General features: G+C 44.1%; 1 long non-coding RNA gene across 1 annotated transcript in view; it reads right to left on the bottom strand.

Annotated features, from left to right (window-relative positions):
- The window catches only part of LOC136402588 (uncharacterized), an 83,516-nt gene extending 64,001 nt beyond the window's left edge, over positions 1-19,515 (bottom strand). Inside the window, exons 1-2 of the long non-coding RNA XR_010751001.1 lie at positions 19,306-19,515; positions 18,764-18,928 (exon numbers count right to left, since the gene is read on the bottom strand). This is a non-coding gene — a long non-coding RNA (uncharacterized lncRNA). The remainder of the gene's footprint in view (positions 1-18,763; positions 18,929-19,305) is intronic.
- Positions 19,516-21,774: the final 2,259 nt, after the last annotated feature.

Here is a 21,774-nt window from a genome sequence, read left to right as displayed (position 1 = left end):
TATATATATATATATATATAATTTACTCACAAAAGAATGTTGAGAAGGTAGCTGAGTGATGAGTGAGAAGCCCAGTCCTTACTCTCTCACTGTCCTACCTCTATTCTGCCAGAATCTGCACGGTCACATGCTGAGTTTCCTGTTCCTTTTCTTTTTAAGAATATTTGTTTCATCGATATGATGAGAGAGAGCTCTGGCACTCTCATGCACACCAGAGAAGCATCAACTTGCACTTCTGCTTAGGTGTTCCCATTCATTGTGCATTCATTGGTTGCTTCTCCTACGTGTCCTGAGCTGGGATAGACCCACCACCTCAGGGCTCCGGGACGATGTTCTACCACTGAGAAAGCCGACCAGGGCCTCTGTTTCTTTACTCAACACAGACATTAGCTTGACCAGAGTTATGTGAGCATGCACTGACCTGCGTAATTGTTTAGTGTTCACCATCCCAGTGTGATATATGCCACTATTCTTTAAAATTATTATTTTAATAATTTTAGAAAGGAAGGGAAGAGGAGAGAGATAGGAACATCCATTTGTTCTGCTAAGTTCCCTGTCCAGGAATCAAACCTGCAATCTCTGAGCTTCGGGACAATGCTCTAATAATCCAAACTATCTGTCCAGTGGTTTAAGTCATCATTCAATGCTCTCTTATCATCATTAAATTCTGACTACTTTGTTATTTCTAAACATTTCCATTTATAAGTGTAACTCCCATGAGTATACTTTTACAAACAGGATCTTGCTATTTTCTGACGCTCTATTAGATAAAAGTCTAGGAGGAGATTGTGGGGTCCAAGCACACGTCTTATACATCTAACCAACATTCATTTCTTGTCCTCTGCAGAGTTCACCCCAACATCAGTCACCAAACATATGAGCCCCACCACTGCCCACCCTCAGGGAAAGTGTTTAACAGGCCCCGTGATTCCCCAATTTCGTCCTCCCTTCTTCTAGCCTGGACTCTGGGCAGCCGCGTGTCTGTCGGCAATACAGTGGATGTTCCTGAACACCTGCACTCAGAGTGACCAAAAAATGACATATGGATGATTGAAAGGTAGCGTCTGAGATGGGCCCCTTTGTAAATAATAAAATGAATTACTGTTACTCCTTCATAATTGTGATAGGCTATTGTTTTATATTTCTCCACATTTCCGCATGGAGGACGGGAGCACCTGGACTGTGGCTGCCGTGTCTGACCAGGAAGAGGACAGGAACTCGACATGGACGGCGTAGCAGGAAGATGTGAGGTGTCAGTCCTGAGACCACAGGTGAGCTGTGTCCCTCCACATTCCGAGCTGCCCACAGGCAGATTGCTGTGACTCGGGAAGACCACACTTCACACTCTCTGCCGGCCCTGGGGGCTGGGATCCAGGGACCTGGAGTGGCTGAGAGCAGTCTGCTCCCTGGACTGTGAGGTTTGGGACCTTTCCCAACCTAATAGGTAAGAACTGCTGTCCCCAATGAGTCCTGGCTTTGTTTCTGTCATGAGTCAGCAGGGAAAACACATCTCCACGACTGAGGAGTGCCTGAGTTTGTATTCTTAGAATGTCCTTTCGATTTTAGCATCTGATTTGGATAAGGAAATATTTGGTTGATTTATTTTTGTAGATTTAATGAATTATTTTTAAAGTTTGGACTTTATCTCCGACCCTGGGACCAGACATTCACCCATTGGAATAGAGCATTTGTTCTCCAAGTTCAAGGACTGTGGGGGAGGTGTGCTGGTCCTGGCTGGGTGATCTCCTGAGGTGGAGGGGACAGTGACTCAGACTCCATGAAGGAAGCACAGAGGGATATGAGAAAAGGAATTGGTCAGAGTTAAGCTTAAAGACACATTCATTTCCTGACGTCAGTAGGATGTAAACATCATATAAACTGCTCTCCATTGACTTGTGTTGTTGTTGTTTTTTTTAGAAAGAGGTGATACAATGAAGTTCTTGCATCCTGCCTCTGAAATTTCTGATGATTTAAAATAAAAAAGTTATACTTGTACAAAAAAGAAAATTCGAAAAGGAGCTGAGTGATGAGTGAGACTATCGGTCCCCTCCCTGCGCCAGCCCTCCACCTGCTCTGTAGGAGCCACCAGGGTCCCCGTGTTCTGAGTGTCCTTCCTCACACCAGGCTTTACCTCGAACACTGTTCCAGCAGCACGCACAGAACTGTGTGTCTGTGTGAACGGTGTTGTACCATCCCAGGTTTATAAGTCAACTTTTAGCGGTCTCTCATTGTTCACTGAATTCTGATTTTTTGTTTATTTCTAACTATTTTCAGTTACAAGCATAACTGCAGTAAGTATCTTCTTGCTTATTTCTGACTGTCTAGTAGCATGTAGGGTCAAAGTAACACATCCTACACATTTAAGAGACTCTAATGTACATTCTTTGCATAGGTCCTGTCGACATCACTCACTGAAACATATGAGCCCACCTGCTGCCCATGCACAGTGGGAGGTGTTTAATAGGCCCCGTGATCCATAATTTTGTCATTTTTTAATTCAGCCTGGGCTCTGAGCAGCAATGTGCTTTGTTAAAAATACACTGCATGTCCATGACCCTCTTGCAGCTCAGAGTGACCGTTAAACAGAGTTCAGACTAATAAAATGTAACCTCTGAGTCAGACACATTACTAAAAAATAAAATGAACTACTGGCACTGTTTATAGTTGTGCTGTGTTATTGTTTTATATTTTTTCTCTTTATTTCTACTTGGAGGACAGGAGCAACTGGACTTGTGACCTCTCTGTCCTGCCCATGGGAAGGACAGTTACTGCATGTGGATGGCGTAGCCAGGCAATGGGAGATGCCCATCCTGAGACCCCAGTTGAGGCATGTCCCCCACCTCCGGTGCTGCCTGCATGCTGATCGCTGTGCGCTGTTAAATAACCTGCTCTTGACTTTCTGAAACCCCTGGTGGCAGGAACCTGGGGTCCAGGCGTGGTGGAAAGCAGTCTGCTACCTGAACTGTGAGGGTTGACATCTTTCCCTGAGTGACAGGTAAAACCTGGCACCCAGATGGAGTCCTGGCTTTGTGTCTCTCCTGAGTCACGGGGCAACGTGTGTCCGCATTGAAGAAGTGTCTCTGTTTATTTTCTCTGAATGTCCTTTGGCATCGGTTCTGGGAAATGGAATACTTGGTTGATTTATTCTTTTGGGTTGTAGGGCTTACTTATACATTCAGGAAATGTCACTCTGTCCCAGGGGCTGTGGAACATTTGCATGGTCTGTCACTTCCCTTTGGCTCTTTCTCTTGTTTACACAAATACTTTACATATTTATGTGCTGTTAAGATTTTTGGTCATTTGTGAGTTTAGTCTCTTCCCTGCTACTGTTTGTAAAGCCGGTCTTCCGTGTGTCAGTGCTCTCGGGTCCTGGGGGGATGGAGCTGAGAGGGTCACGTGGTCCTTTCTGGTTAAGTTTCAAAATAAAAGTGTTTTTAGTTTGAAATATTCACAGGGAAAATTTTCTTGAATTACTGTATTTCCCCATGTACAAGATGCTTCCCATGTATAAGATGCATCTTAATTTTGGTGCCAAAAATTAGAAAAATTGTATTACATAAAGTTATTGAACTCAAGTTTTATTCATCATAAAATTCATACTACTCCTCATCACTGTCAAAACTCTCATCCATTAGCTTGTCCTCATCTGTGTCTGATGACGAATCACTGTCTTCATATATTGCCTTGTCCTCACTTCTATTATGGCATTGGAAATGCCCCAACCACTGTATAAGAGGCAGCCAGTTATCAGACCCCTTAATTTTTTGAAAAAGGGTGCATCTTATACATGGAGAAATATGGCGGATGTGGCCACAGTGCAAAGATCAAATACCAGGTTCTAGGAGTACAACACAGCCTCAAGGTAGAATCCAAGGTCATGGTATTAGAACATGTGTGGCGACCTTGGAACAGGGAAAGGGGGTCAGAAAAGTGCTTGTCTTCTGGAAATAAGGCTTCTCTGTCTCGTAGCTTCCCTGCAGCCTCCCTCTCAGCTCAGGACCAAGCGCCTGTTCATTGCATTGTTAAAAACATACCATTTCTTGCTAGGTCATATTAGAATCAGTATGATAATTTTGAGACTGGTAGACTCCATTTCTTTAAAGAGAGAGTTGAGATCAACTCTTTCAATACACAATGAACTAATCACTTTTTTAGGGGTCATGGGGTCAACAATTTCCCTGGTCAAAGGCATGACCTGTGATACTGACCGGATCAGAACTCCCCTTCCCTCTGGCCGTTATTTGAGATGACTGGTGCTGCTCTGTATGCTCCGGTTTGCATGTAGTTCTTATTTTTCTCTGTTGGTGGCACCCTGAAGCATTAGGTCACTTGATCTTGTTGATACAGCTAGGAACGTGCACATGTGACTGAAACATCTGCTTATCCTAGAAAGTAACTCCTCATATCAATGCCCTCTCCTGCCTTAAAATTAAAGAACCAGTACCATGCTCATTGGGTCTACTCTTCTTAAAGTTAATGGCACCTTTTTTTTTTCTTTTTCTAAAAATTTTCTTAAGTGAGAATCAGGCCGGCAGAGAGAAAGAGTCCCTCATGTGACCCGACTGGGATCTACGTGGAAAGCCTCCTACTGGGGGATGCAATGTCCTTCTGGGGCTATTGATCTGCTGCTCGGCAATGGAGGTACTTTAACAGCTGAGGTGAAGGCATGGAACCATCCTCATCTTCTGAGGCCAATTTGCCCTAACTGAGTATGGCTAGGGGAGAGGTACAGAGAATGAGAGAGAGAGACAGAGAGACAAGAGAGAGAGACAGAGAGAGAGAGAGACAGAGATGAGAGAGGAGGAGGGGAAAGAAGCAGATGGTCACTTCTCCAGTATACCTTGACTGGGCATCTAACCTAGGATGTCCACATGCTGGGCTGACGCTCTATCACTGAGCCAACCAGCCAGGGCCCAATGGTACCTTTTAGTACACTCCATAGAAACATTTCACTTTGAGTATCATTATGAATCACTTGAATATGGAAAGTTAAAGTTTTCTTAAATAAGTATCATGGTCCTTTTTGCTGGTTTTGTTATTGCCGTGTCATGCTCAAATGGTTCGTCATCAGGATTTAAAGGCCGATTAATTTAATGCTGACCATGGAAGACAGAATTATCTGTGCAAGTGCATCACACTAACAAGAATAATGGAGGAAGAGAGAAGATGGCCACAGAGTAGGCAAATGCTCCTAGTCCCAACTCCCAGAACCAAGGTTGATTACAACTTAATTCTGAGAACACTCATCTTGAAAGACTGACTTTGGACTAAACTAAGAGGATTCTATACCGAGGACCACCAAAGAAGCCACAATGAGACAGGTAGGAAAGGCAAAGACACAGAAAGGGTTGTCCTGCTCCCAGGAGGGGCAGTGGCCGATAGGGACTCTTGCAATAGGGAGGGGTGCCGGGCAAGTTGTGGTCCAGCTCCGAAACAGAAATCCCAGCCTAGAGCCCTGGAGCCTGGAAGGAGCTTACAAACTATATTTGGGTGAGGAAAGGAGCCTGATACTGTTTGAGAGAAGGAGGCAGAGCTCTCGGACCCAGGATCCGTATTAAAGGAACTACACAGAGAGCCTCACTCGCAACCCTTTTCCCAGAGCTCAAGAGCAGGGACCGCGGGGTGGACTGGAGTTGCCAGGGGAGAGAGTGGTCTCAGAGGCACAGGGGGAGACACTTAACCCCTGGGCTGAGTCACTCCCCAAATCTAAAGTGAACATTTTTCCTGGGAACAGCATCACCAGCAAAGGGAAGAAATTACCCCATCCACAGTCCACCGGAGGCTCTCCTGCCCCAGTTAGAACAAAGAGGTGCTTAGAGGCAGGCAGCACGTTAGGGACACAAATAGTGAGTGCAGAGGTTAAGCTACACCGCCCCACCCCACCCCCACCCCCCGCTGCTGAGTGCTGCTGGGGGCTGCCGGCCAGAGGTGTCAGAGAGCGCTGTGGGAGCCAGGATGTGGCTGCAAGGCCAGGGCGGTCGGAGTGAGTGCACGCAGGCCTGCCAGCGATGGCGGGAACCCGTGGCAGCCGCGGCAGAGCTCCGGGCTCGCACACAGTCCTGCCTGTGGCATGCGCCTGGCCTTTGCTGGGGCTGAGGCCGGAGCGACAGTGGAGAGCGTCCACGCAGGCACGTGTGAGCTTGCCAGCAAGGTTGGAAGCCACCGCGGTGAATGCGGAGGTCCGGGCCTGCATGCACACCCGCCTGTGGCGCGGGCACGCCATCAGCAGCAGCGTAAGCCTGGCGACCTTGTGAGAGGTCCGAGCACGTGCCGGCAGCAGCAGCCGTGGAAGTGGGAGCAGCAGCGACTGCTGAGGATGTCGGAGCCAATGCGCAAACACCCCGGTTGCCGCGACCCGCCCTTGGCAGCAGTGGAGGCCCAGAAATACCCGGCAGCGGTTTGAGCTGGTCCAACCCGCGGTTGCAGAAGCTGTTGAAGATGCTGCGGAGGCCCAAGCCCATGCGCAAACTTGCCCACGTTGCAGGCCGGCCCTCAGGAGGGGCAGCGGAGTCTGGAGCCACCATGGAAGCTGGCTGGCACCAGCAGCATCTGAACCCAAATGGCCCAGGCAGCAACAGTGGCGGCGGGGCAGTGACAGACCACACAATGGAAGAACAGCGGCCACAAAACCGGGAATGCTATGACTGCACCCTACTGAGTGCTGAAAAGAAGAAAAAAAACAAAATAAATTTAAATAAATAATAAAAAGTCTGGATAGAATGACACCTGAGGCTAACGGGCAGGCCACATCCAATACCATACCTAATCACTGAATTACAGTTCTGAGCCCAACAAGTAGCCAGCAACAAGAGGCAACCGAAAGCAGACCTCAGGGGACCTTGAACTTTGAAATGAACTGCCCCCATGCCAAGAGGAGATAAAAGAAAGCCTAGGAATGCAGCTGACATTTACAACGGCACCTAAGCCCAGCAGAGGCAGTCACAAGATCTGCATCACCTGTAGCTCCAAAAATGGTGACTAGACCGGACCCCCACTGATTTGAATCAGACCCCAAACCAGAAGTTCCAGGGCAGGCACATTCAGTGGCCAGATACGGAAAGCACCAGTTCAAGACCTAAAAACAATTGATATATTTCAAATATATAGAACACATATTCCAAAAATTTATATGGAACGGAAAAAGAACAAGAATAGCCTCAGCAATCTAGAAAAAGAGGAATGTAGTGGATGGTATCAAACTTCTTGATATCAAGTTATACTACAAACCATTGTACTCAAAACAGCCTGGAACTGGCATAAGAACAGGCATGTAGATCAAAGGAACAGAACAGAGAACCCAGAAATAAACACACACCGTTATGGACAATTGATATTTGACAAAAATGTAAGCACATACAATGGAATAAAGACAGCCTTTTTAACAAATGGTGTTGGGAAAATTGGACAGCTATCTGTAGAAAATTGAAACTAGACCACCAACTTACACAATTCACAAAAATAAACTCATAATGGGTAAAAGACTGAAATGTAAGTCATGAAACCATAAACATCTTAGAAGAAAACATAGGCAGTAATCTCTCCAACATCTCTCACAGCAATATATATCCTGATTTATATACATGGGAAAGGGAAATAAAAGACAGAATAAGCAAATGAAACTATAGGAAACTAAAAATTTTTTGCATAACTAAAGTCAATATGAACAGAATAAAAAGACACAGCATAGACCTGAACATGGTAGTGGAGTAGGCAGACACACAGACTCCCAGCTCACACCACCGAACTGGATTATAAAATAATTTATGAACAATCAGCGTAAAAAACCAAATCTGGACTACAAGAACAGCTTTCAAAAACCAAGGAGCAAAGAAGAAGCCACAACAAACCTGGTAGGGAGCGCTTGAATCTCCCCTGCTTACAGGAATGGGGTGGTGGGGGGGAATGTGAGGCTGGGCTCTCACTCCAAGGAAAGAGCAGTAAATACTGCTCACAGCCACTTGCCTGACAACCAGGAAATGAAGTCTGTTGAAAGGGCCCGCTTGTCTTCCAAAAAGAAAGGAGAGAGAGAGATGAATGGTGAGGGGGAGAGGAATAAAGGTGATGACATGAAAAGCTGACTTACTCAGAGCTGGAAGTAGCCATAACTGGGGGAGAGGCTGATCCTTCCACAAAGCAAAATAAAAAAGTACTTCCAGGTCACAGAGATACAGACATCTCTCCAGCTCCAATCAGCGCAACAAGACACAGCTGAAAACAAGAAGTGGGGAGGAGGGGCAGTAACTCAGGTCTCCATGGAGATCTGAGATACACCTCCCCCTACTGAAGCTGAGAAAGCAACCCGCCCCCAGAGAGATTAACTGGCAGAAGAGGACTTCAGAGCCTCAGGTCACACATGCCGCATTGCTGGATACAGTTTCAAATAAGCCCCCTGCTGAGATCAGCAAACAAAACTATCACCTCTTAGAAAACAAACAAATCAAGACTTCAAAGCAGCCCAAATCCTAAAGTAGATTACAAATAATAGCTGATGCCAACACAAGAAGACCTAGAAACAACACAAGTAAAAACTGGAGGCAGACAACACCAAGCCTAGACTCAACCAGCTCTACAAACAAAACACCCAAACACAATGAGAAGACAAAAAAGTGCAATCCAAATGAAACCACAAGAGACACTTTTAGGAGATGAACTGAGTGATATGGAAATAATCAAACTTCTGGATGCAGAGTTTAAAATAATGATTGTAAGGATGCTTTGGGGTCTTAGAACAACAATGGATGGTCATCACAAACACCTAAATAAAGAAATAGCAAGTATAAAAAAGGATATTGAAATATTAAAAAAGAATCAGTCGGAGATGAAAAATACAATATCAGAAATGAAGACCACAATGGAAGTAATTAAAACAGGATGGATAGAGCTGAGGATCGAATCAGTGAGTTGGAGGACAACTGGAATGAAGGCATGAAAGCAGAGAAGAAAAAATAAAAGAGACTCAAAAAGTCTAAGGAAACTCTTAGAGAGCTCTGTGACAACAAAAAGAGAAATAACATCTGCATCATAGGGGTTCCTGAAGAAGAAGAGAAAGAACAAGTGAAAGAGGCTTTGTTCAATCATATCATAACTGAAAACTTCACTAAATTAATGCAAAAGAAACTCTCACAAATTCAAGAAGAACAGAGAACTCCACTAAAAAGAAACCGAAAGAAACTTACACCAAGACACACCATAATTAAAATACCAAAGCAAAATGATAAAAATATATATATATTAAAAGCTGCTAGAGAAAAAAAGGCTATCACCTACAAAGCAGCCCCCATAAGGATGACATGAGACTTCTCAACAGAAACACTTGAAGCCAGAATGGAATGGCAAAAAAATATTCAAATAATGCAGAACAAGAGCCTACAAGCAAGACTACTTTATCCAGCAAGGTTATCATTTAATATTGAAGGAGAAATAAAGTTTCCCAGACAAAAAAAAAAACTCAAGAAATTCATTACAACCAAACCAATGCTGCAGGAAATGTTAAGGGGCATGGTATAAATAGACCAAAGTGGGAAAAGAACATAGCAAAAGAGGAATACAGCTTTAAAGGATAAAATGGCAATAAACAACTACATATCAATAATAACCTTAAATGTAAATGGATTAAATGATCCAAACAAAAGACATAGGGTAGCTGCATGGATAGGAAAACAGGACCCATACATATGCTGTCTACAAGAGATACACCTTAAAACAAAAAATGGCCCTGGCCGGTTAGCTCAGTGGTAAGGCATCGGCCTGGCGTGCGGAAGTCCTGGGTTCGATTCCCAGCCAGGGCACACAGGAGAAGCGCCCGTCTGCTTCTCCACCCCTCCCCCTCTCCTCCCTCTCTGTCTCTCTCTTCCCCTCCTGCAGCCGAGGCTCCATTGGAGCAAAGATGGCCCAGGCGCTGGGGATGGCTCCTTGGCCTCTGCCCCAGGCTCTAGAGTGGCTCTGGTCACAACGAGGGACGCCCTGGTGGGCAGAGCATTGCCCCCTGGTGGGCGTGCCGGATGGATCCCGGTTGGGCGCATGCGGGAGTCTGTCTGACTGTCTCTCCCCATTTCCAGCTTCAGGAAAAAACAAACAAACAAACAAACAAACAAAAAAGATGCACATAGGTTGAAGGTAAAAGGATGGAAAAAACCATTTCATGCAAATGGAAATGAAAAAAAAGCTGGGATAGCAATAATTATATCAGACAAAATGGACTTTAAAACAAAGAATATAGTAAGAGATAAAGAAGGCCACTACATAATGATAAAGAGAGCAATCCAACAGGAACATATAACTATTATAAATACATACGCACCTAATATAAGAGCACCTAAATATATAAACCAGACTTTGATGGATATAAAGAGCAAGATCAACAGCAACACTATAATAGTAGGGGATTTTAATACCCCACTAACATCACTAGATAGATCCTCAAGAAAAAAAATTAACAAAGAAACAGCAGACTTCAAGGACACACGAGATCAACTCGATTTAATAGATATCTAAAGAACCTTTCACCCTAAAGCAGCAGAATATACATTCTTTTTAAGTGCTCATGGTACATTCTCTAGGATAGACCACATGTTAGGACACAAAAGCGATCTCAACAAATTTAAGAAGAGTGAAATCATATCAAGCACTTTCTCTGATCACAATGGTATGAAACTAGAAATCAACCACAACAGAAAAGCTCAAAAATTCTCAAACATATGGAAACTAAATAGGAGGTTGTTAAATAACGAATGGATTAACAATGAGATCAAAAAAGAAATAAAAAAATTCCTAGAAACGAATGATAATGAGTATACAACAACTCAAAATTTATGGGACACAGCAAAAGCAGTACTGAGAGGGAAGTTCATAGCACTACAGGCACACATTAAGAAGCTAGAAAAAAGCCTGACCTGTGGTAACACAGTGGCTAAAGCATCGACCTGGAAATGCTGAGGTTGCTGGTTCAAAACCATGGGCTTGCCTGGTCAAGGCACATATGGGAGTTGATGCTTCCAGTTCCTCCCCAACTTCTCTCTCTGTCTCTCTCTCCTCTCTCTCCTCTCTGTCTCTCTCTCTCCCTTTCTCTCTCCTCTCTAAAATGAATAAATAAAATTAAAAAAAAGAAGCTAGAAAAAGCTCAAAGAAACAACTTAACCCTGCATCTAAAAAGAACTAGAAAAAGAACAGCAAGTAAAGCCTAAATGTAGTAGAAGGAAGGAAATAATAAAGATCAGAGCAGAAATAAATGACATAGAGACTAAAGAAACAATACAGAGGATCAATGAAACTAGGAGCTGGTTTTTTGAAAAGGTAAAAAAGACTGATGAACCTTTAACTAGACTCACCAAGAAAAAAAGAGAGAAGAATCAAATAAATAAAATTAGAAATGAGAGGGGAGATATAACAACTGACACAACAGAAATACAAAAGATTGTAAGAAAATATAATGAAGAACTGTATGCCAAAAAACTAGACAACCTAGATGAAATGGACAAATTCCTTGAAACATACAATCTTTCAAATATCAATCTGGAAAAATCAGAAAGTCTAAACAGACTGATTACACCAAATGAGATCAAAACAGTTATCAAAAAACTCTCAACAAAGAAAAGTTCTGGGCCAGATGGCTCCACAAGTAAATTCTACCAAATATTCAAAGAAGAACTAACTCCTATCCTTCTCAAGCTATTTCAAAAAAATTCAAGAGGAAGGAAGACTTCCAACCGCCTTTTATGAGGCGAGCAGAATTCTGATTCCAAAACCAGGCAAAGACAACACAAAGAAAGAAAATTATAGGCCAATATCCCTGATGAATATAGATGCTAAAATCCTCAACAAAATATTAGCAAAACGGATCCAACAATATATGGAAAATATCATACACCATGATCAAGTGGGATTTATTCTGGGGAGGCAAGGCTGGTACAATATTCGCAAATCAATGTTATTCATCACATAAACAAAAGAAAGAAGAAAAACCACATGATAATTTCAATAGATACAGAAAAGCACTTGATAAAATCCAGCACCCATTCATGATCAAAACTCTCAGCAAAGTGGGAATACAGGGAACATACCTCAACATGATAAAAGCCATCTATGAGAAACCCACAGCCAACATCATACTCAATGGGCAAAAATTAAAAGCAATCCCCTTAAGATCAGGAACAATCTTAAGTGCCCCCTTTCACCACTCTTATTCAACATAGTCCTGGAAGCCCTAGCCACAGCAATCAGACAAGAAGAAGAAATTAAAGGCATTCAAGTTGGAAAAGAAGAAGTAAAGCTATCATTATTTGCAGATGATATGATATTGTATATAGAAAATCCTAAAACAGCAGTTCTCAATCTGTGGGTCGCTACCCCGGCGGGGGTCAAATGACCAAAACACAGGGGTCGCCTAAAGCCATCGGAAAATACATATATGTCCTAAAGTCTCAGTCAAAAAACTACTGGACCTGATAAATGAATTCAGCAAGGTGGCAGGATATAAAATTAATACTCAGAAATCAGAGGTATTTTTATAAACCAAGAATGAACAGTCAGAAAGAGAAATTAAGGAAACAACCCCCTTCACTATTACAACCAAAAAAATAAAGTACCTAGGAGTACATTTAACCAAGGAGACTAAAGACTTGTACTTGGAAAATTATAAAACATTGATAAAAGAAATCAAGAAGATACAAACAAGTGGAAGCATGTACCATGCTCATGGTTATGAAGAATAAACATCATTAAAATGTCTATATTACCCAAAGTAATTTATAAATTCAATGCAATACCAATTAAAATACCAATGACATACTTTAAAGATATAGATCACATATTCCAAAAATTTATATGGAACCAAAAGAGAACACGAATAGCCTCAGGAATCTTAAAAAAGAAGAATAAAGGGGGAGGTATCATACTTCCTGATATCAAGCTATACTACAAGGCCACTGTACTCAAAACAGCCTGGTACTGGCATAAGAACAGGCACATAGATCAATGGAACAGAATGGAGAACCAAGAAATAAACCCACAGCTCTATGGACAACTGATATTTGACAAAGGAGGTAAGGGCATACAATGGAGTAAAGACAGCCTCTTCAACAAATGGTGTTGGGAAAATTGGACAGCAACCTGCAACAAAATAAAACTAGACCACCAACTTACGAAATTCACAAAAATAAACTCAAAATGGATAAAAGACTTAAGTGTAAGGCATGAAACCATAAGCATCTTAGAAGAAAACATAGGCAGTAAGCTCTCTGACATTTCTCGCAGTGATATATTTGCTGATTTATCTCCACGGGCAAGAGAAATAAAAGACAGGACAAACAAATGGGACTAGATCAAACTAAAAAGATTTTGCACAGCCAAATACAATAAGAACAGAATAAAAAGACAAACTACACAATGGGAGAACATATTTGACAGTACGTCTGATAATAGGTTAATAACCAAAATTTATAAAGAACTTGTAAATCTCAACACCAGAAAGACAAACAATTCAATCAAAAAATGGGCAAAAGCAATGAATATACACTTCTCCAAAGAGGACATACAGATGGCCAATAGGCATATGAAAAAATGCTCAACATCACTAATCATTAGAGAAATGTAAATTAAAACTACAATGAGATGTCACCTCACACAGGTCAGAATGGCGCTCATCAACAAAACAACACAGAATAAGTGCTGGCGAGGATATGGAGAAGAGGGAACCCTCCTACACTGCTAGTGAGAATGCAGACTGGGGCAGCCTCTGTGGTAAACAGTATGGAGATTCCTCAAAAAATTGAAAATCGAACTAACTTTTGACCCTGCCATCCCACTTTTAGGAATATACCTCAAGAACACCATAGAACAGTTCCAGAAGGAAAAATGCACCCCCATGTTTATAGCGGCATTGTTCACAATAGCGAAGATCTGGAAACAGCCCAAGTGTGCATCAGAGGATGAGTGGATTAAAAAGCTTTGGTACATATATACTATGGAATACTACTCAACCATAAGAAATGATGACATCGGATCATTTACAATAACAAGAATGGACCTTGATAACATTATACAGAGTGAAATAAGTAAATCAGAGAAAACTAAGAACTATATGAACCCATGTATAGATGGGACGTAAAAATGAGACTCAGAGACATGGACAAGAATTTGATGGTAACAGGGAGTGGGGTGGAGGGGTGGGGAGGGGGCGAGGAAGGAGAGGGAGGGGGTGGGGGAAGGGTAGGGGCACAAAGAAAACCAGATAGAAGGTGAGAGAGGACGATTTGACTTTGGGTGAGGGGTATGCAACATAATCAAAGGTCAAAATAATCTGGAGATGTTTTCTCGGAACATATGTACCCTAATTTATCAATGTCACTGCATTAAAATTAATAAAAATAAGATTAAAAAAAAGACAAACCACACAATGGGAGGACATATTTGACAGTATGTTCGATAAGAGGTTAATAACCAAAATTTATAAAGAACTTGTAAAACTCAACACAATGAAGATAATCAAATCAATAAATGGGCAAAAGAAATAAATAGATACTTCTCCAAAGAGGACATACACATGGCCAATAGGCATATAAAAAAATGCTCAACATCACTAATCATTAGAGAAATGCAAATTAAAACCACAATGAGATATCACCTCACACCAATCAGAATGGCGCTCATTAACAAAAGAACACAGAATAACTGCTGGCAAGGATGTGGAGAAAAGGGAACCCTCCTGCATTGCTGGTGGGAATGTAGACTGGTGCAGCCTCTGTGGAAAACAGAATGGAGATTACTTAAAAAATTAAAAATGGAATTGCCTTTTGACCTAGCTATCCCATGTTTAGAAATATATCCCAAAAACACTATATCACTGATTCAAAAGAAGAAATGCACCCCCATGTTTGTGGCAGCATTGTTCACAATAGCCAAGATGTAGAAACAGCCCAAGTATCCATCAGTGGACAAGTGAATTATATACATATATACAATGGAATACCATGGGGCCACGAAAAAGAAGGAAATCTTACCTTTTGCGTCAACATGGATGGACCTGGAAACTATTGTGTTAAGTGAAATAAGCCAGGCAGAGAAAGAAAAGTATCATATGACCTCACTCATTTGAGGAATCTAATGAACGTGTGAACTAAGGAACGGATATGGGACAGAGGAGAGATCAAAGGGCCCAGAGGGAAAGAGGTCAGAGGAAAAAGGGGATGAGAGGATGGGATAAACCTGAAGGGAAGGGGGGAGGGCACTTTGAGGAGGGGGGTCAAGGATGATGTTAATCGGGAATATTGGGCAGGGGTGATGTATTCGGGGCAACATTAGAATCTATGTAAACACAATAAATTAAAATAAACAAATAAAAAGAATAATGGAAAGAGGAAAAAAAGCTGAACAGTGAGTTTATGCTTGAAGTTTATTATGGAGAGAGAGAAGAGAAGGTGCAGGTGCACAGATAAATGCTGTTTCAGGTCTTCAGAGGAACGTCACAGAGCTGTGGTCTCTGTTTACAAAGTATCGTGACAGCAAAGCCTGTATTTGTTACCAAAGCTAGTGCGTCTTCCAGCATAAGACTCAACCCTGCAGAAGTGGCCAGGTCAGCAGGTGCACCTGGCTCTTCTTTCAAGGCCTGCGGAGGAAAGAGGAGGGTCAGACAAAAGTGGACACGGATACAAGGAGCAGAGGCACAGCCAGTATCAGGGACAGACACTGAGAAGTGACCTGTCTATTGCCATAGAAAATACCTGCTGCGTTAGGGTAAAAGGTCATGTATCGCGTTCTCTGCCCATCTCCATCCTCCTCTCCCCTCGTGGTACCAGCTTCTCTCCAACCTCATCCCACCCCTGACTGTGAGCCCGAATTCCAAGCCTCTCTGAAAGGCCCTCTGATGGGGTCAGACCCTGTAGCACGTGGGTAGGTATCACCTGAAGCTTCTCGAGTGAAGAGTTCCTCTTCTGAGAAGGTAGATGGCCACATCCTGGTCCTCGGTCTCAGGCTGGTCCTGGCCAGGCACCTGGTCAGCTGTCTCCTGCAGGGGCTCAGCCCGGGCCTGGAAGGCCAGGAGGAGCAGGGCAGCAAGGAGGGTGAGGGTCCTCAGGCTGAGAGTCCCCTGGAGAGGCAGATTGAGTGGGAGGGCAGAGTGAGTGGTGGGGAGGGCAGAGCCAGCCTGCACTTATAGTGGGGTGGGCGGGGCTCAGTGACCACAGCGCAGTGAGGGCAGCAGGGCCTCTGGCTGGCCTGGAGCCAGGGCTGCTGAGCCTCCCAGTCTTTTCAATGCTGCTGTCCCCACCCCTTTGTGGCAGTGTCCACACAGTTTCATGTTGATAGTGATGATGAGGACCTGGTGTGTCTTCTGTGTGCCATCTGCTTGGGTATTTACCTTCTAGTGTTCAAAGAGGACAAGGACTAGAGCTCTCATTCAGTGAGTACAGGGAACAACGTTCTTCTGTGTTTTGTTGGGCCTGCTCATCTCTTGAGACCCCAAAACATAGACTCAGCGGTTGACCCTATTGAGTGGAGGGCCCTTCCTGCAAGTTTAGGGTCATCACTACCCAGTGGAGGAGGTTTTACTATCTTAGGTTATAGGCTCCTGTGGTGGAGGGGACAGTGGCTCAGGCTCAGGTGAGGTGAGCACATGGGACACAATGGAAGGAGTTGGTGAGAGCAAAACAGAAGGACACAGTGTTAAGGATCTCAATAGAATCTGTACTCATCACATAAACCACTCACCAGGTACTTATGTCCTGCTGTAAAAATAGCAAACATAATGAAGTTTCCGCAGACCCATTATGAGATTTCTGATGTTTTTTCTAAAAGTATTAATTTGGCCCTAGCTGTTTGGCCAAGTGTGTGGATGTCCAGATGACTCCTGGTCAGTGCACACAAAAGAAGTGTCCATTTGCTTCTGCATCCCTCTTTCTCTCGCTTCTCTCTCTCTCTCTTTCTTTCTTCCTCTTCTCCAGCCATGGTTCAATAAAAGTGAGTTGGTCCCGAGTGCTTAGGATGCCCCCAACGTCCTCCTCCTCAGGCACTAAAAAGAACTCGGGTGCTGAGGAACGGAGCTACGGCCCCAAATGGGGAGAGCATAGGCCCTAGTGGGCTTGCTGCATGGATTCCAGTCAGGGCGCATGCGGGACTGCCTCTGCCTCCTCTAGTCTCACTGAATAAGAGAAAAAAAAAAAAAAAAAAAAAAAAATATATATATATATATATATATATATATAAATTTATGAACAAAGGGAAATTGACAAGGCAGCTGAGTGATGAGTGAGAACACCCGTCCTTCCTCTCTCACTGTCCTACCTCCATTCTGCCGGAACCTGCATGGTCACATGCTGAGTTTCCTATTTTTTTTCTTTTTATGAATATTTGATACATTGATTTGAGGAGAGAGAGCTCTTGAACGCTCATGTACATGAGAGAAGCATCAACTTGCACATTTGCTTAGCTGTCCAATTCCTTGTGCATTCATTGGTTGCTTCTCCTACATGTCCTGACCTGAGATAGACCCACCACCTCAGGGTCCAAGATGATGCTCTATCCGTCAAGGCACCTGGCCTGGGCCTCTGTCTCTTTATTTAACACAGGCTTCAGCCTGGACACAGTTATGTCAGCAATCACAGACCTGTGTTTATATTGTTCACCATCCCAGTGTGATATATTTCACCATTCTTTAAAGATGTTTGTTTTATTGATTTTAAAAAGGAAGGGAGGGAGAGACAGGAACATCAATATGTTCCACCATGTGCCCTGACCGGGGATCAAACGAGTAACTTCTGAGCTTCGGGACAATGCTCTAACAATCTGGCTATCTGGCCAGGGCCTTATGTCATCAGTCAATGCTCTCTTATTATCATTAAATACTGAAAATTTTATAATTTCTAAACATTTCCAGTTATGAGCATAACTCCCATGAGTATACTTTTATAAACACCATCTTGCTATTTCTGACTCTCTTATAGATAAAAGTCTAGGAGTAGACTGCGGGGTCCAAGCACACGTCTTATGCATCTAACAGAGATTAATCTATTGTCCTCTGCAGAGCTCACCCTGACATCCGTCACCAAGCATATGAGCCCCACCACTGCCCACCCTCAGGGAAAGGTGTTTAACATGCCCTGTGTTTCCCCAATTTCGTCCTCCTTTCTTCCAGCCTGGGCTCTGGGCAGCCACGTGTCTGTTGGAAATACACCAGATGTCCCCGAACACCTGCACTCAGAGTGACCAAAAAAATGACATTTGGAGGATTGAAATGTAACTTCTGAGACAGGCCCATTTTTAAATAATAAAATGAATTACTGTTACTTCCTCATAGTTGTGTTAGGCTATTGTTTTATATTTTCTCCACATTTCCACATGGAGGATGGGAGCACCTGGACTGTGACCGCCGTGTCTGACCAGGAAGAGGACAGGAACTCGACATGGACGGCGTAGCAGGAAGAGGCAAGGTGTCCGTCCTGAGACCACAGGTGATCAACCACAGGTTGATCAATGTCACCTCGTTCAATTTAATTTATAAAGAAAAGAAAAAGACCAAATATAATAAAATAGAAAAGATCTGTGTTCAATACTGCTGTTTTTTTAATGTTGTTCAATTTTCTAATTATTTATTATTGGAATGGAAAATCTGGTTAATTTAATGTAGACAATTCAGGACTTCAATCTCCATATGGTTGAACCACACACATAAGAAAAATGGAACAGAAAAAGAAAGAGAAACAGTAAGTTTAATGCTTGAAATTTATTCTGGGAGAGAAAGGAGAGAAGGGACAGAAACAGAGAATAAATGCACTCTCGTGTCCTCAGTGGAATGTCACAGTGCTCTGGGTCTCGGTCCGCAAAGCTCAGTGACAGCAAAGATTGTATAGACGGCCATTCTTCCTACAGCTCCCAGAGAGACGCTCATCTCTATTGCATCTGCCATTTCTGCACGTGCAGACAGTGACTCTCCGAAGGCCTGTGGAGGGAAGAGGAGGGTCAGGCACAGTGGGGACAGGCACAGGGAGCAGAGACACAGTCAGTATCAGGGACATCTACTCAGAGGAGACGTGTCTACTATGGGAAATCATACCTGCCAGGTCAGGGTGAAAGGTCACGTGACTGTGTACATCACAAGGACTGGCTGACTCTGCGTTGGTCACACAGACCCATGACCATCTCTGACCCGAGTCCATCACGTCCGTGCTCATACTCTGCCCCACCCCCATCCTCCTCTCCCCTCGTGATGCCTGCTTCTCTCCACCTCATCCCACCCCCGACTGTGAGCCCTGACTCCACGTCCCTCTGACAGGCCCTCTGATGGGGTCAGCCCTGTAGCACGTGGGCAGATGTCACCTGAAGCCTCTCCAGAGACAAGTCCTTCTTCTGTGAAGGAGACGGTCAAGTCCTCGTCCTCGGGCTCAGGCTGGTCCTGGGCGGACACCTGGTCAGCTGTCTCCCACAGGGACTCAGCCTGGGCCTGGAAGGCCAGGAGGAGCAGGACAGCTAGGAGGGCGAGGGTCCTCATGGCTGAGAGTCCCCTGGAGGTGCGGGTCGGGTGGGAGGGCACAGTGAGAGGTGGGGAGGGCAGAGCCAGCCTGCACTTATAGTGGGGTGGGTGGGGCTCAGCGACCACAGCGCAGTGAGGGCAGTGGGGACTCTGGCTGGTCTGGGGCCAGGACCATCAGGACTCCCAGCTCTTTGATGCTCCTGTCCCCGCCCCTTTGTGGCAGCATGCGTCCGTGGGCTCAGTGTCCACACTTGTTTCATGTTGATTGTGATGATGTAGACCTGGTGTGTGTTCTTTGTGCCATCTGCTTGGGTATTTACCTTCTAGTGTTCAAAGAGGACAAGGACTAGAGCTCTCAGTCAGTGAGTACAGGGAACAATGTTCTTCTGTGTGTGATGAGCAGCCCTGCTCAACCCTAGGACCAAAGTTTTGTCCTTGTGTAGTGGAGGATTCACCTTGTAAATCCATGAGCATCACAACCCTGTTAGGGAAGTTTTCAGATCCTGTGTGGATAGGCTACTATGAAGGAAACAGTGACTCAGGCTCTGGTGAAGTGAGCTCAGTGGGACATAAGGAAAGGAATTCGTCACAGTTAAACTGAAAGACAGATTTATTCCAGACATCAGTAGAATTTGAACATATCACATAAACTGCTGTCCAGTGACTTGTGTTTTTGGGGGAAAATAACTGATGCAACAAAATTCCTGCAACCTACATCTGCAATTTCTGATATTTAAAGTAAAAAAGTAACTCTTGCCTGACCGGGCGGTGGCGCAGTGGAAGGAGCATTGGACTGGGATGCAGAGGACTCAGGTTCGAGACCCTGAGGTCACCAGCTTGAGCACAGGCTCATCTGGTTTGAGCAAAAGCTCACCAGCTTGGACCCAAGGTTGCTGGCTCGAGGAAGGGGTTACTCAGTTTGCTGAAGGCCCACTGTCAAGGCACGTATGAGAAAGCAATCAATGAACAACTAAAGTGTCGCAATGAAAAATTAATGATTGATGCTTCTCATCTCTCTCCATTCCTGTCTGTCTGTCCCTGTCTACCCCTCTCTCTGACTCTCTCTCTCGGTCTCTGTAAACAACAACAACAATAAAAAAAATAGTAACTCTTGCACAAAAAAAAGAAAACTCTAAAGAAACTGAGTGATGAGTGAGACTATCGGTCCCCCTCCCTGCGCCAGCCCTCCACCTGCTCTGCAGGGGCCACCAGGGTCCCCGTGTTCTGAGTGTCCTTCCTCACCCCAGGCTTTACCTAGAACACTGTTCCAGCAGCACACAGGACTGTGTCCCTGTGTGAATGGCGTTGTACATCCTAGCATTTGTAGGTCACCTTTTAGCAGTCTGTCATTGTTAAATTCTGACAGTTTGGTTATTTCTAAACATTTGCAGTTACAAGCATAACTGCAGTGATTATTCTTTTGCACACATCATCTTGCTAATTACTGACTGACTTTCAGATAAATGTCTATAATTAGATGGCCGTGTTCAAGAGCATGTCTCATACATTGAACAGACATTGATTTATTGTTCTCTGCAGAGGTCATTTCAACACCACTCACCAAAATATATGAGCCCAACTGCTGTCCACACACAGGGAAAGGTTTTAAAAAGAGCCATGATTCCCCAGTTCTTCTTCGTGACGATCTGGGCGGTGATGGGTATTGTTAAAGCAATACTTGATGTCTCACACTTTCTTGCAGCTTAGAGTGAAGGTTACTATGGAGATAGAATTAAGAGAAATTGCAGGTACAAGGACTAAACACTTCCTTAGGTCTTCAGTGCTCTGGGTATCGGTCCACAAGCTCAGCGACAGCGAAGCTTGTACAGACGGTCATTGATCCTACAGCTCCCAGAATGATGCTTAAGAATATTTCAGAAGTGTCTACATCAACCCATGCAGATGTTTATTCTCTGAATACCTGTGGAGGGAAGAGGGTGGGTCAGGCACATTGGTGATGAGCACAGGGAGGAGAGGTACCTCTGACCTCTCGAAGATCTTGTGAGAGGTGACATGTCTACTCACCGTAGACCAGACCTGCCAGTTTCCATGTGTTTGTGTAAATCGCAGGGACTCTCAGTGACTCTGCATTGGTCCTACGGAGTCATGATTTTTCTCTGATGTCCGTGATCTACGTGCTTATTACTTGCCCCACACCCCACAACCCTCCTCTTCCAGTCAGGGTCACTGCTCCTCATCCACACACACCCAATTTTGAGCCCAGACTCCACGCCCCCTCTAACATCCCCTCTATTGGGCTGCCAACCCCAATAGCACATTGGCTGGTGTGTCACCTGACCCTTCTCAAGCCAGGT

The sequence above is a fragment of the Saccopteryx leptura genome, chromosome 4 (assembly GCF_036850995.1).
Source record: "Saccopteryx leptura isolate mSacLep1 chromosome 4, mSacLep1_pri_phased_curated, whole genome shotgun sequence".
NCBI classification, from domain to species: Eukaryota; Metazoa; Chordata; class Mammalia; order Chiroptera; family Emballonuridae; genus Saccopteryx; species Saccopteryx leptura.
The sequence above is the reverse complement of the archived record's forward strand: the minus strand, read 5'-3'. Positions and strand labels throughout refer to the sequence as shown.